This window comes from Spermophilus citellus (assembly GCF_964194105.1).
Source record: "Spermophilus citellus genome assembly, chromosome: 2".
NCBI classification, from domain to species: domain Eukaryota; kingdom Metazoa; phylum Chordata; class Mammalia; order Rodentia; family Sciuridae; genus Spermophilus; species Spermophilus citellus.
In genome coordinates, this window is record NC_138183.1 from 251,107,351 (window position 1) to 251,123,420 (window position 16,070).

At 40.3% G+C, this 16,070-nt stretch overlaps 1 protein-coding gene across 1 annotated transcript in view; it reads left to right on the plus strand.

Moving 5' to 3' along the window:
* Positions 1-16,070, plus strand: part of PACS1 (phosphofurin acidic cluster sorting protein 1) — a 140,415-nt gene that overhangs the window by 59,735 nt on the left and 64,610 nt on the right. The gene's annotated exons all lie outside the window — the stretch shown is intronic.

The window sequence follows — 16,070 nt, forward strand, 5'->3', positions numbered from 1 at the left end:
ACATTTATTCCTGAGGTGTACACCGAATCATCCATGCCATTGTCCCAGGTTTCTCCCTGCCCTGGCCTGAAATCCCTATTACTTTGATTATCTTTGTGTGTGGAGTCACACTGTGCTGCTGCCTGGGACCTTGCTGATGTCCACTGAACTTCAACAGCAGGAACCCCAGCAGGGTTCCTTCAGCCTTTCCTTCCTTACTTCTGGATATCAAATGACACACTCTGTCATGCCATTTCTGATGGCAGAGGGTGTGTGCTTGTTGTAGATTTTTTTCTCTGTTAACATGGCTTTAAAAGCATTTCTAGTGGTTTGTAGTTTGGTATTTTATTCCCATTTTGGAATTTTTCTGTAAATATGGAAGTCCAGTGGGTATTTCTGCCCACACACTAGCTGAGATGTCTTGGCCAAGGGTGCCCTCAGATGGCCCACGTGGAACTTGGTCACAGTGTTGTCCTCACTATGGGGGATTCCCTCCCTCCCCAGCCTTTCCTCACTCTTGAGCTTTCTTGCTTTTACTTTCAGTAGCTGAGGCACTGGGGAATGTCCTTCTGTCCCCTCTTTGGATTTCTCATGTCCTCTGTTACCTCTATTGCTCCTCATTTCTCCTCTCCACTCATTTCTTTTCAGTATACTTTTTTTTGGGGGGAGGGGGGTTGCTAGGGATTGAACTCAGGGGCACTTGACCACTGAGCCACATCCCCAGCCCTATTTTGTATTTTCTTTAGAGACAGCACCTCGCTGTTGCTGAGGCTGGCTTTGAACCCAGCCTTCCTCTTGCGTCAGCCTCCCAAGCCATTGGGATTACTGGCATGCGCCACCGCACTGGCTTCAGTTACTTTTGAGCTAAAAACTTACCCTAATCACAGCTAAACAGCATTTAGCAGCATGTGCATATCCTCGAGAAAAGAGGCACTAGATGACCCAAAAAAGATAAAATGAGAGCTTCTGAAATCTGCAAGGTGTTCCCAGAATCTTTTACAGTGTTGTTCACCTCCTCAGCCTTCTCCAACTAAATTTACTTTGTGTTAAGCTTTTTCCCTTTAAGTGATTAGAATTCCAGCATATTTTATATTTTATACTCAGAAAGCGTGTTGACTCTGAGTGCAGTTTGTCTTGACAGGTGGCAGGACCAGCCTCTCTCTCTGCTCCTAGGAGTTAAGGGTCTGCTCAACTGCCCACAGCTTAGCTTCTGGAATACATCCATTTGTAAGGTGAATTCTCATACTATTTATTTGTGCTTTTTAACTCATGATTGGACTGTAGTAAAAGCAACATAGGTAGGTAATCTCTCCTATCTGACTTATGTGGCTTTACAACAAAGAACCACATGACTGAGACCTCTTGCTTAGCCCTCCAGCCCTAGTTCATTCTTTCCAAATTGAGCTTTTACTGTCAGTAGCTGAGGCACTTAGGGGAAGAGTGTGGATGAAACAGTCTGCTCAGTAATTTTTCCCTCTTGGAATTGTGAACGAGTATCAAGAACACCAGTTGAGGAGGAAGGAGAATTTTATTCTTGACCAAGAACAGGAAGTGGGAGATAAACTCCTAAATCACCTTCCCACTGCTTGGGGGTCAGGAGGTTATAGATATAAGGTAAAAGAAAGGAGAGGGAGGGATGGGCTAAGAAAGGGAAAGGATAGTCACATCTTTTATTATAATGAAGTCAGAGGTGGTCTGGCAGTCACTCTGGTGGCTGTCTTCAAGCCCACCTGAAGAAGATCTTCTGGCTTGTACACATCTTGTCCTCAAAGACAGGCAATATTGGGGCAGGGTGAAAATTCAGCTAGGCCACCCAGTTTGTACAAAACCAGGGTGGAGTAATGGTCTCTGAAAGTTGGCCATCTAGCCTTGGCCCAGTTCTCCCGTGCAGCAAGAACTCAGGATTTTTTAAAGGAGATCCAGTCCCAGCAGTGCATTCTCAACCTCTAGTGGCTAGACTCAGGTGCTGCACGAGGCTGGGAGAGGACTGCTCTCAGGGAGGGCCCTTCCAGTGTGTGTTTAAAAGCCGGGGAATGAGTTATATGTACATGCCCCCCAAATCAAAAGATACAGAAAGATCCACAGTGAATTGTGTCCTCACCATCACTCCCAGGTCTGCTCAGATCCCGTATTCCTCTCAACCCCACCTTGCCCAGTTATTGTACAGCTCTTGATTAATTCCTTGTGTATCTTCTCAGACATTTTTATGTATATACAAGCAAGTATGAATATATTTGTATATAATTGTATACATTATCTGTATTTTTACCTTTAAAAATTAATGTTAGCATACTATGGGTGTTGCTCTGTATCTTGATTTTTCTTTTGTTCATTCAGCAATTAATTCTTGGGGATCTTTCCACATATCAACATAAAGAACTTTCAGCAGCTTCAATAGGATCTTATTATATGGATCTACCATAGTTTAACTAGAAATTTATGTACTGTTGGACTTCAGATTGTTTCCAAACTCTTCCAATTATAGTGCTGCAAAGAATATATTCATGTGTATATATTTTATGTGTACTATGCATGCATTTTGTTTTGTTACTCAGCAATATTATTTTATTTTTAAAGTTTTTTTCCCCCTAGTAACAGGAATAGAACCCAGGGGTTCTTAACCACTGAGCCACATCCCAAGCTCTTCTATTTTCTATTTCAGACAGAGTCTTGTTAAGTTACTTAGGACCGGGCTGGGGATGTGGCTCAAGCGGTAGCGCGCTCGCCTGGCATGCGCGCGGCCGGGGTTCGATCCTCAGCACCACATACAAACAAAGATGTTGTGTCCGCCAATAACTAAAAAATAAATATTAAAATTTAAAAAAAAAAAGTTACTTAGGACCTCAGTAAGTCACTGAGGCTTGCCTCAAACTTGCAATCCTCCAGCCCCAGCCTCTTGAGCCTCTGGAACCATAATTTTTTAGGTCTTAACATTTTATTTTCCTTTATCTTTTTGTATGTTTAATGCAGCATTATTATTTTTGTGTCTAAGTACTCCCTAGTGGGTTTGGCAAGTGTTTACTTGTCCTTAATGTAATAATAACACTAAGCATCTTCTCACACAGTCGTCTGTTGCTATCCCTGGGGTATTGGTTCCAAGACCTTCTTTGGATACCAAAATCCATGGATGCTCAAGTCCAGTATATAAAATGAGATAGTATTTGCATAAAACCTATGTGTATCCTTCCGTATGCTTTACATCATCTATAGATTACTTATATTGCCTCATACAGTGTAAACGCTATGTAAATAGATGTTTAACAGACATAATTTTTTTCCTGAAAAAAAATTATTTTTTGCTACTAAGGGTTGAGCCCAGAGCCTTGCACATGCTGGGCAGGTGCTCTATCACCACTGAACTACATCCCAACCCATTTTATTTTTCATTTTGGGACAGGGTCTCACTAAATTTCTAGGCTGGCTTTGAATTTGCAGTCCTCTTCCTCAGCCTCCCGAGTAGCTGGGATTATGGGGATGTACCACCTCACCCAGCTTTCCTGAATATTTTTAATTGCAATTGGTTGAATCCATGGGCATGGAACCTATGGAATGGTTCTGTCAGGGGTTCCCTTTCCATAATCCAGGTAGAATATGTTCTTTTCTTAAGAATCAGCATCTTATTAAAAAAAGAAAAGAGACGATTACTATCCATGTAAACCTGATACTTTTATTAATTCAGAGATGTGAGTTTAAACCAAAGGGGAGAGGAACTTCTGAGAAATGGGGCAGGGTGGTATGCTGCCATCTAAATCTGTTTGTCCCTCAAGAACACTAGAAGACTTGGGTGGTTCTAAATGGTGTGTGGAGGATGCACATAGGTCATATGCAACTACTGCATCATTTTACAATTTTACATTCTGACCCCTTACACTTTAACCACCTTCACTGGAAAACCCAAATCCATTAGTGATGTTTGTATCTGACATGCCATCACTGAGAAAACAAAATGAATCACAAACCCAAGTTTCACCTGCAAAGACTCCAGCTATCTGGCTTGAATAGCACTTCCATTGTGTACAATCTATCTAGGAGGAACAGTAAAAGAGGCTATTTTTCCTGATGCAGCTTTTTAAACTGCAGTCAGGTTGTGCTATTAATTAAAACACCAAACAAAAAGGTTAATTTCCCTCCCAAGCAGTGCTAGATTATAGCCCTGTCTTGTCTTGCAATTGGATTGCATCTTGTAATCAGTACCCCCTTATCAGTGAACTCTGCTTGTAATGGACCGCTGGCTCCAGGAGACTTGGGGTTATTTGAAACCTCTTGCTGTCTGGAAGAGACATCATCTGTAGCATTTTCACCTTCCTCAAGTATTCTTATCCAAGCACTTTATTTATTATTATTATTATTTTTTTTTTTTTGGCAGTACTGAGGATAGAATCCAGAACCTTGAGCATGCTAGGTAAGCACCCCAGCACTGAGCTACATCTCAGCCCTTTTAATTATTATTATTATTTTTTTGAAACAGAGCCTCACAGAGTTGTCTGGGCTAACCTCACACTTAGGCTCCTCCTGCTTCTGTCTCCAAGAGGTTGGGATTACAGGTATGCATCACCGTGCCCGGCTCTGAGCACTTTAGAAGTTGTGGTGTTATTGGCCTTACTTGTCCTGGGAAGGAGCAGATATTGAGCACAGGGAGCAGTGGGTGTGCTTGATTATTTTGTAGCCAGGACCCTGTGTGTGCTCAGCTGGATTGGATTTAGTTGGTTCCACTCCTTGTTGGGGTCGCTCTTGCTCTTTCCTTTTGCACATGCCTGTCCAGTTGAGGAAATGGATGGGAAATGTAACATGACATGATGTTTACCTAGTTTGGGAAGCCATTTGCTTTTGAAGACATTTGTGATAAAGAAAAGCATTTTAAGAAGTTTCATAAGTGAAATTGCATTTAATTTAGGGTAGATTGTGTGGAAAAAATACTTTGTCACAGATTTACAGTGTCAGCACAGCAACAATGCTGCAAACACTGTCAGTTTTGTGAGGTGCATGATCATGGAACTCAGTCAGAAATTCTTGAATGTTGCCTTTTCTTGATAACTATATTTAGCTTTTTCTTGGGCTGAGTTCTTATCAAAGAGGGAGGAGACTAACAGTAACAGTAATGCCTATTGGCTTAATGGCAAGAGACAGGTGGGATTTTCCAGGTTTTGTAGGGTAAGGCACAGCAGCATGAACCATTTCTATAACAAAGAAACTGTCACGTCAAAGGAATAAAGAAGGGTTTTTAGTTGCATGTACAAATAAACGTAGAAGGCTATGGGCAATCTGGTATCCAGCCCTCCTGGATGACTTCAGGTGCTATGGAGGGAATGTGGGAAAGGAGAACAAAGCAGCCAAACAGTTTTCTTTCAGATGAGACTGAAAGTAGGACCTGCATCTGGTCCTAAGATAAGATGTGAGGCAAACAAACTGTCTTCAGACCTAGAATTGCATAGTATAACAGCTTAGATAGCTGGGTGTAAAGATGTTCCTTCTCCTTTCTCTTCTTTTCTTTTTTTAAGAGAGAGAGAGAGAATTTTTTAATATTTATTTTTTAGCTTTCGGTGGACACAACATCTTTATTTTTATTTTTATGAGTTGCTGAGGATCGAACCCAGCGCCCCGCACATGCCGGGCAAGCGCGCTACCGTTTGAGCCACATCCCCAGTCCCCTTCTCCTTTCTAATCTCACATTTGACTTATAGTGTCATGTGATGACTCACAATATCACATCATGTGATACCCTTGAAGAAGAAAGAGGATTTAAAAGTAGCCAAGGACAGTCAGGACTTCAGTAAGAAGTCAGAAAATCTCTACTTTAAAAATCAACTTATAGAGAAATACAAATTAAAACTACACTGAGATTTCATCTTACTCCAGGCAGAGTGGCAATTATCAAGAATACAAGTAACAATAAATGTTGGAGAGGATGTGGGGGGGAAAAGGTGCACTCACACATTTCTGGTGGGACTGCAAATTGGTGCAACCATTCTGGAAAGTAGTATGGAGATTCCTCAGAAAACTTGGACTGGAACCACCATTTGACCCAGTTATCTCACTCCTCAGCATATACCCAAAGGACTTTTTTTTTTTTTTTTTTTTTTTTTTGGTGGTGGTGCTGGGGATTGAACCCAGGGCCTTGTGCATATGAGCTATATCCTGAGTCCTACCAAAGGACTTAAAATCAGCATACTGTAGTGATGTGGCCACATCAATGTTCATAGCAGCACAGTTCACAATAGCTAAGCTATAGAACCAGCGTAGGTGCCTTTCAACAGATAAATGGATAAAGAAAATGTGGTACATATACGTATATATGGAATATTACTCAGCCATAAAGAAGGATGAAGTTATGGCATTTGCTGGTAAATGGATGGAACTGGAGACTATCATGCTAAGTGAAATAAGTCAATCCCAAAAAACCAAATGCCAGATGTTCTCTCTGATATGTGGATACTACAGTTGCGTGGATAGAAGTTCATTGGTTTATACAAAGGGGACTGTAGGGAAGGGGAGATGGGAATAGGAAAGACAATAGAATGAATTGGATATAACTTTCCTATGTTCACATATGAATACATGACCAGTGTAACTTTACATCCTCTACAACCACAAGAATGGGAAGTTATACTCCATGTATGTATGCCAAAATATACTCTATTGTCATGTATATCTAAAAAAATTTAAAAAAGAAAATTAAAGGATGGGGTGAATCAACATTAGCAGGGACTGGTGGGGAATACATGTTATCCTAGTGACTCCAAAGGCTGAGGCAGGAGGATCGTAGGTTCACAGCCAGCCTCAGCAACTTATCGAGTCCCTAAGCAACTTAGTGAGACCCTGTCTCAAAATGAAAGTAAAAAATGCTGCTTATGTGGTTCAGTGGTTAAGCACCCATGTGTTTAATCCCTGGTCCAAAAGAAAAAAAATACAACATTAATATCAGACACATGTCAAAGACAACAATGTTAGTGCTCTGGAAATAAAACTATTGAGAATTGAGATTGAATTCAAATCAATCAGAAACAAATTAAGAATCCTTTATCCATGAGAAACTGCTAAGCTTCTACTTCAGGTATAAACTTCTACTTCAGGTAGAGGCAGTGGGGGTCTGACATTCTTACCTGGGGCTCCTTCATTGACCTGGTGGTTCTGTCAGGGTGGGGGTTGGCTGCCAGTGTGCACTCACTTGCCTGGAGCAGGAAGTGAAGAGCCCTTGTCCAGAGGTGGGGATCTCAGTGGCAGGTGAACAAAGAGGCAAGCCACTGAGGGAGTCTGAGGGAACTGGCAGACTTGCCCAAAACTAACATTTTGGGAGATGAGATGGTTAGAGAAGTGTTAGAGAATATGTCCACATACCCCTGGCTGACTTACAAGTCTGTGCACACATGCAGGTAATATTGTCTGTGTACCCCTGGTTGATTGAAAGCTGAATGATGTATGGAGGAGATGCAAGAGGGCTCCATCAGAAAGGAGAAGTTGGGGAAACCTGAAAAGTGCCTGACTTTGCATTTACTAGCCTTGGTACAGCTCCAAGGGTGGAGATTGGAAGCCTAGCAGGCTCAAGATGTACAACTTTTAACCAGTCATTGGCTAATCACAAAAAAGATGAGTGGCCATGGAGACAACCCCAGCAAGCTATGCTTAAAAAAAAAAAAAAAGCAAAGTTGGGTGTGGTGGTGCACACCTATAACCCATCAGCTCAGGAAGCTGAGACAGGAGGATGATGAGTTTAAAGCCAGCCTCAGACACTTAGTGACACCCTGTCTCTAAATAAAATATTTTAATAAGAGTTGGAGATGTGACTCAGTCATTAAGCACCCCTGGGTTCAATCCATGGTTGGGGGGGCGGGGGAGCAAGAAATGGGAAGGAAAATAAAAGAAACAGTAGAGCTAAGAGTGGTGGTTGAGCACACCTATAATCCCAGCAACTCGGGAGGTCCAAAGCAGGAGAATTACAAATTTGAGGCCAGCCTCAGCAATTTAGTGAGATCCTGTCTCAAAATAAAAAGGACTGGGGATGTAGCTCAGTGATAGAGTACCCCCAAGTTCAGTCCCCAGTACCAAAAGATGAAAGAGAGAGAAAGAAAAGAAGGTGAGGTGGGGGGGGAGAAAGAAACTGAGTAAAGACATCAAGTAGCTACACACCAGGAGGCCGAAAGGGAGACAGACTTTTAGATCTACTCCAGGCAGATTATTAAACAAGCAAACAAAACCCATAATGTGGAGAGGCATTCTGACACGTGATTGGGTGACTCCCGTTAAGGGCCTGAGGCGCTCTGGCTGTGTCGGAGCTTTCCCGACCCTTTCCTGATGAGAGAGCCCATCCGTGTGGGGGTGTGCCTGACCACTGACCCCGGGGACCCAATCACTGACCCTGACCTTGGAGTGCAGCCCCCCCTCAACCTTCATTGGATGGAATTCTCCCCTGAATCTCTTGTCCCCCAAATAAAAGGCTACTCCCAGGCGTGTTTGCTCTCTCTCTCTCCTGCTAGCCCAGAGTAATCCTCGATGCCCTGCTGGGCGGTTAGAGGAGGGAACCAGGGAGGCGAGCCGTCTCGGACCTAGCAATGTAAAATAAGGTACTGGTTTGTGTGTTTTATTTTGATCTCTTCTAACTAACTTAATGCCTAGAGCCTCATTAATGAAACCACTGTGCAAGCCGCGTGGTAGACCATAACCCACATGGAGAGTTATAATCCAGTTGTTAAAATATATTCTCTAAGATACCCAGCTTTGGTGTGTGTTTTTGTGGTGCTGGGGATTGAACCCAGAGCCCTATTCATGCTAGGCAAGCCCTATACTACTGAGCCATATCCCTAGCCCAAGACATCCAGTTTTTAACAAAAATTATGAGTCAAAGAAACAGGAAAAGGTGATTCATATTCAGAGGAAATAATTAGTCAATAGAAACTGTCTCTGAGTGAGACTAGATGGTGAATTGGGCAAACAAAGACTTCAGCCCAGCTATTTTAAATATGCTCAAAGAATAAAGGAAGCTATTTAAATACTTAAAGTATGGTGACAGTGATTTAGTAAATAATCCCATTGGAACATAGTATAAAAAAGAGCCAAATGCAATTAGAATGCCTAAAATGAAAAATTCACTATAGGGATTCAACAGCAGATTCAAGATGCAGAAGAAAGAATCAGTGAACGTGATAAATCAATAGAAAATTATCCATTATGAAGAACAGAGCAAGAAGAGTGAAGGGGAGTAGGTAAGAGAGCCTCAGGGGTCTCTGGAACATTAGGCCTACCAGCATACATACAGTGGGAATCCTAGGAAGTGAAAAGAGGAAAATACTGAAAAATACATGAAGGAATAATGACAAACCTCCCCAAATCTGATGACAGTCATCAATGTATACATTAAGGAGGAGAACCCCAAATGAGGTACATAAACACCAAGGTGTTAACAGCTCCTAATCAAAGAAAATAAAGGTTAAGACAAAAAAGGCTGAAAGCAGCAAGAGAAAGGTAATTGATCAAATTTTGAATAATGATGGGCTTCTCAGCAGAGATAGCGCAGGCCAGGAGGCAGTGGAATGACATTCAAAGTGCTGAAAGAAAAGTCTCCAGCAAAACATTTGTATTGGGCTGGGGTTGTGGCTCAGTGCTTGCCTAGCATATATGAGGGACTGGGTTTGACTCTCAGTGCCGCATGGAAACAAACAAAATAAAAGCATTGTGTCTGTTTACAACTAAAAAATAAACACATATCCTCAAACATTAAAAAACATCATATCCAGCAAAACTGTCCTTAATGGCAGGCAAAACACCTTCCTGGATGAACAAAGATGAGAGAATTTATTGCTAGCAGATCTGCCTTATAAGAAATACTGAAAGGGGTCTTTTAAAGGAAAACTCCATGCACTGGCATTAATTTAAATTGCAAGAGGAAATGAAGCCAGTGCTGCCACATGCAGGGGTGAGTGTGAGTTGGTGTGCAGGAAGTGCCCGGGCTCTCTTGTAGCATGTTCAGGTGAGTCTGAAAGTCAGTGTACCACAGCCATTAAAAATCTGAATGTCTAGACCTTTCAACTGAGCATTTCTAGTTCTAATGATTTATATGATAGAATTATTACAATAGCTCTCTGTAATAGCTAAAAACTATTATAAGCAAATTAGATGTCCATCAGAAAAAGACAGGTTAAATAAATGATCATATATTTATTTCAACTAAATATTATGATTATTTAATAAATGAAATCAGTCCGTGTTCTGACATGGAGAGATGTCCACTTAATGCAAGTTACAAAATAGGATCTATTTGGATAAAAGGAGAAATTGAGAAGCACAGAGGTGTATGCTCAATGTCTGTAGACATGCACACATTTTTCCTTCAGACTTTCAGCATTAGATCTTCTCTAGGAGTTTATGGGATTGTTCCACTTTGTTATGCACTTCCAAAATAAATTAGTTATTTTTTTCTACAGTATACCAGTAATATTTTGTAAAAACATGTTTTTACAAAATAACTTATGGCATAACACAAAGTTTGTGATTTGTAATTGAAAGGTTGAATAAATCAGGTACTTATCCTGTGAACAGAGCTTAGCTGTCTATATCCATTCCTTCCTCTCTGTGTGTGTGCTCTTTATTTACATGTCTTTGTAGTACCTAATATAATCTTTAGGAGCAACACTGATCTTTTCTTTATTCATTTTCTTTTCCCCGTCCCATCTCTGTTCCTATCATATAATGCTTTGCACATAGCATACTCTGTTAATATTTGCACTTTTAAAATATTTATTTATTTAGTTGTAGATGGACATAATTCCTTTATTTTTTAAAATTTTTTAAAGAATTTTTTTAATGTTCATTTTTTTAGTTTTCGGTGGACACAACATCTTTGTTTGTATGTGGTACTGAGGATCGAACCCAGGCCGCACGCATGCCAGGCAAGCGCGCTACCGCTTGAGCCACATCCCCAGCCCGACCTTTATTTTTTATTTATTTTTATGTGGTGCTGAGTATCGAACCCAGGGCCTTGCACGTGCTAGGCGAGTGCTCTACCGCTGAGCCACAATCCCAGCCCAATATTTGCACTTTTTTACAGACATATAAACTAGTAGCTATTCCACACAGCAGCTAGAATCCAGTACAACAGTACATAATACAGTTATTTGATTGTCCTCTCCAAAATAACCAGAGAGTCTCTCAAAACAAAGTAAAACATAAGCAACAAAAAGAAATGCTCTCCTTTCCCATCTTCCCAGTGGCCAACTGAGAAGAGACTGAGCCCTGCTGACTCCTAGACAGGAAAAGGATTCAATTTCTAGGGACAGAATTTCTGCTTCTCACTGGGCTACTCTTTTTTCTTTACTGTTATATTTTTTTCCTTTTATTTCATTAAAATAAAAGAAACAAAACAGTTCTAGCCCAGGCCTTTCTACTTTTGTGGCATGACTGTTACATGCAGCATTTAGACTGTTTGACCTAATAAATTTTTAAAGATGCTGGACATTGTGGGGCACACCTGTGACCCTGCAACTCAAGAGGCTGAGGCAGTAAGATCACAAATTCAAGGTCAGCCTCAGCAACTTAGTCATACCCTGTTTCAAAAACCAAAAAGGACTGGGGGTGTAAATCAGTGGTAAATTGCTCCTACGTTCAATCCCCAGTACCAAAAAAAAATTTTTCTAAGGATTGCCTTCCCCTCCCCCTTCTTTTTTCCCCTCTCCCCCCTTTCTCCCCTCTTCCCTCTTGCCAGTGTTGGGGATCAAACTCAGGGCCTTGACCTCTACCACTTGTGCCTTCTACTACTGAGCCACATCCCCACCCTAATCATTATTTAATAATTTCTGTTGCTTTCAAATCTTTGTACATAGCACTAGGCTTTGAAAAGTAAGGTGATGGGCTGGGGTTATAGCTCAGTTGGTAGAGTGCTTGCCTCGAATGCCAAGGCCCTGGGCTCAATACCCAGAAAACACACACACACACACCAAAAAAAAAAAAAAAAAAAAAAAAAAAACACAAAAGGTGTTATTTTTAAAAATTCAAAAAGTAAATTAATTTGTAAATTGCTTTCTACTGGATTAAATTTCCAGTAAAAGAGATGGAATGAAGTGTTTGCTCAAACCCTTCCTCAGATAACAATGAGAAGATTTGCACAAAATACAAGAAACAACTGAAAGCGCCCAGAAACTCTCTGTAGAGCCTGGAGGAGCAAGACCTGCAAGTCTGTGACTGTTTTTTGCCAGAATGTGTGCCCCCATCCCCACAGTGGCTGCAGGAATGGAATGGCCATGGAAAACTGCATGGTTACAATGGCAGGGATCAGAGACTAGACGTCAGGGTTCAAAGTGCAGAGGAAAACACAGTAAGTCATGAAAGCAGGACTGAGGCCCAACTCATAAGTAGAAACTGCCCAAATCTCTAGTTGACTGTTAATTAAGCTCACTACAGACAGACAGGGCAGCCCCTAGGAAGCCCAGCTAAACACACAAAAGTAAAAAGAACCAGCCAACTCAAAAAACTAAAAGTGGTCACAGGGAAGAGAGGAATATACCCTTGAAAAACCTAAACCAGATGAGATGTGTATTGAATGTTTTTTTAAACTGTGTTCTGTGTTCCTAAACTGTACACAGCTCAGGCAGTAGAAAAGTGAAGCCTTACTGGCATGGGGTATCAGAGGACAGACCCTGAGACTGGCAGCACAGATGGAAAATTAGGGGAAAGTCACACACACACAAATCACAGTGTGAGCCCCTAAATCTGAATATAAGCTGCCCAAATCCATGATTGTCTGCCAAATTACACAGGTGCAGGGGAGACCCCAAGGTGCCAGGCTAAAACAGCAGCATCTAGAAGCTGCAAGGTCTGAGCAGTGGTGGCAGCAGCTGCATACTACAGAAGACACAAATTGACAGTTTGCATTTTGACAAGTCAACTGCCTACTGTAGATAGATAAATCCTCAGAAGGGAGGACACAGCAGGATCCAGAATGCAGTGTTGTCTTATGTCCAGTTTTCTGGACAAGTAAAGAAACAGGAAAGTATAACTCATACAGAGGAAGAAAAGCGATTGATAGAAACTGACTGTGAGTGTCTGTGTGGGTACAGATGCTGGATTTTGCAGGCTAACTTCAAAGCGACTGTTCTACATAGGACTGGGGAATTATGGGCAAATGCCATAAAGAGTTAAAGGAAAAATAAGTGAATAGAGAAGTTGTAACTAAGACATGGAGACCGAAAACATGGAAGTTTAGTAAGTGAATTTTTAAAAATCACTAATGTGCTCAGCAGGGGAAAAAACCTGCGTAATTGAAGGTGGATCAGTGGAAACTACCCCATCCAAAGAAGAGAAGGGAGAAACAGTTATAGAAAAGTGAAAAACCCCAGGGACAATACCAGATATCCAGGGCAGCTGCAGTTGAAGTCCTAGAAAAGAAACAGAAGAATAGGGGGAATAATTGGGGAAAAAAATTATAGCCCCAGACATCTCAAATATGATAGAAAACATTGACTTACAGACTCAGGATGTCCATTGGAATCTATCAAGGTACAAAGAAAAAGCACTCACAAGCATATCATAGTCAAATTGCTGAAACCAAAGGTAAAAAGGAAAATTTGAAAGCAGAGGGAGATGGCACAGTATCCCCAAATCATCAGTTTACACATATGGCTGACTTCTCATTAGAATCAATGAGGACCCAGAGACACTGGAGTAATTGAGTCAAATACTGGGTATGAGTGGGTCTCTCCACCAAGAATTCAAGATCCAGAGAATCCATCTCTCAAAAATGAAGACTAAATTAAAAATTTTTCAAATACACGAAAACTGATTTTATCACCAGCTTGCCTATACTAAAGGAAATTTGGGGGAATGACTTGTAACTCACATTTACTGGAAGAGATGAAGGCATTGGAAATGGCAAATACATAGGTAAATTAAAAGACTATGAGGAGCTGGGGTACAGCTCAGTGGTGGACTACTTGCCTAGCAAGTTCTAGGCCCTGAGCTCAGTTCCCAGCACCATAAAAAAGAAAAGAAAAAAGACTATGTGTTTTTTCTTCTCTAGTTTATTTGTAAGACATGACTTTAAAGCAAGCACCTGTAGTCTGAGTTTGTAATGTATATATAGATGTACTGTAATAGCACTAAGATGGACATTTTTTTGTTGTGACTGTATTTTACCTTCTTTTCCTCTTCTTCCCCCCAAGAGACAAACTTTAGATACAAGACATAGGTTGAGAGTGGACGGATGAAGCATGGGGGTGTAACTTGGTGGTAATGTGCCTCTGAGTTCAATCCCCAGTACCCCCAAGCAAAAAGAAAAAAAAAAAACTACTAGGACTAGTAAGTTAGTTTAGCAAGGTTGTGGAATACAAAGTCAATTTAAAAAATTACTAACTATGTTTAAATCTGCAGTAACAGATAATTGGACTTTTTAAAAAAAATCATAGTTCTACTTACCATATATCATTCAAATACATGAAGTACTTGGGGGAGAATTTCATAAAATGTATGCAACCCTATATATTGAAAACTATAAAATATTTCTTGAGAGGTGGGTTTTTTTTTTTTGTTTTTTTTTTTTTTTTTTTTTTGGTGCTGAGGATTGAACCCAGGGACTTGTGCATGTGAGACACGCACTCTACCAACTGAGCTATATCTCCAGCCCCCCCTGAGAGAATTAAAAATAAATAAATAAACAGGCCCCTGGATTGAAAATTTCAACATCACTAAACCATCAGTTTTATACAAATTGATCTTTAGATTCAGTACAATCTCAATCAAAATTTCTGCAGTGTTTTTGTTATAGAAATTGGCAAGCTGGTTCTAAGTATATTTTGGAAATGGAAAAATACTGAGGTGGGCCAAGACAATTTTATAAAGAGTGAAAATTGGAGGACTGCCTTATAGTAACTGTAAGCTGTGCTTCTGGCAAACAGACATACACAGTGGAAGACGAGAGTCCAGAGACAGACCCACACATGTCTGGACAGTTGATTTTCAGCAAAGGTGCCAAGGCAATTCAATGGGAAAGGAAGGTCTTTTTAACAAATGTGCAGAAACAAGTGAACATCCATATGGAAGAAGATGAATACTCATCCTTATCTTATATCCTATACCAGAAAATCAACTCAAAATGGGTTAAAATCAACTCAAATTGGCTTCTTCTGGAAAAAAACCTGAGAGAAAATGTTGGTGTGACCTCTGGGAATGAAAGTTTCTGTTAAGTGGGATATAAAAAGCATGTCCCATAAAATAAATTCTAAATTGGATTTTATCAGAATTAAAAATGGAAAGCAGGGGCTTGGATTGTGGCTCAGTGGTAGAGCGCTTGCCTAGCACGTGCTAGGCCCTGGGTTTGATCCTCAGCACCACATAAAAATAAATTAATAAAATAAAGGTATTGTGTCCAACTACAACTAAAAACTAAATATTTTTTTTAAAAATGGAAAAGAAAAGTCATGCCACAATATGAGAGAAAATAATTACAATTTATATATGTGACCAAAGGTTAGAGAGTACTCAGAAATTGAAAAGATAACCACATTTTTAAAAATGACAAAATATTTTAAAAGATACTTCTTCACAAGGTAAGATAAAACAATGGCCAGGAGCTACTCAAAAAAGATACTTTATATTATTAACCATCAGGAAAAAAATCAGTTTAAAACTGCAATGGGCTACCACTGTATACCCCCAAAATGGCTAAAATTTACAAGACTGATAATACCAAATGTTGACAAATATGTGGAACAAATGGAACTTTCATACTCTCCTGTTGAGAACATAAAGTGGTACAACAAGTTTGGAAAGCAATTGGCAGGGTTTTTTTTTCCAAGTTAAACATACACTTACTAAAAATTACTAGATTACTAGTAATTCTACTACTAGATATTTACCTGAGAGAGACAGGAAAGTGCAGAAACACGCATGAATATTCACTGCAGCGTTATTCATCATAGCCAAAGGCTGGATACAATCCAGTTGTTCATCAACAGGTGATTGGACAAATTGTGGTATACCAATACAAAGAAACACTACAGTTAAAAGGGACTATTGATACTACAACATGGATCGATCCCAAAAATACACTGTATGAAGGAAGAATATAATATATATACCCAAGGATGTATGTATTGTATCATTCCACTTGT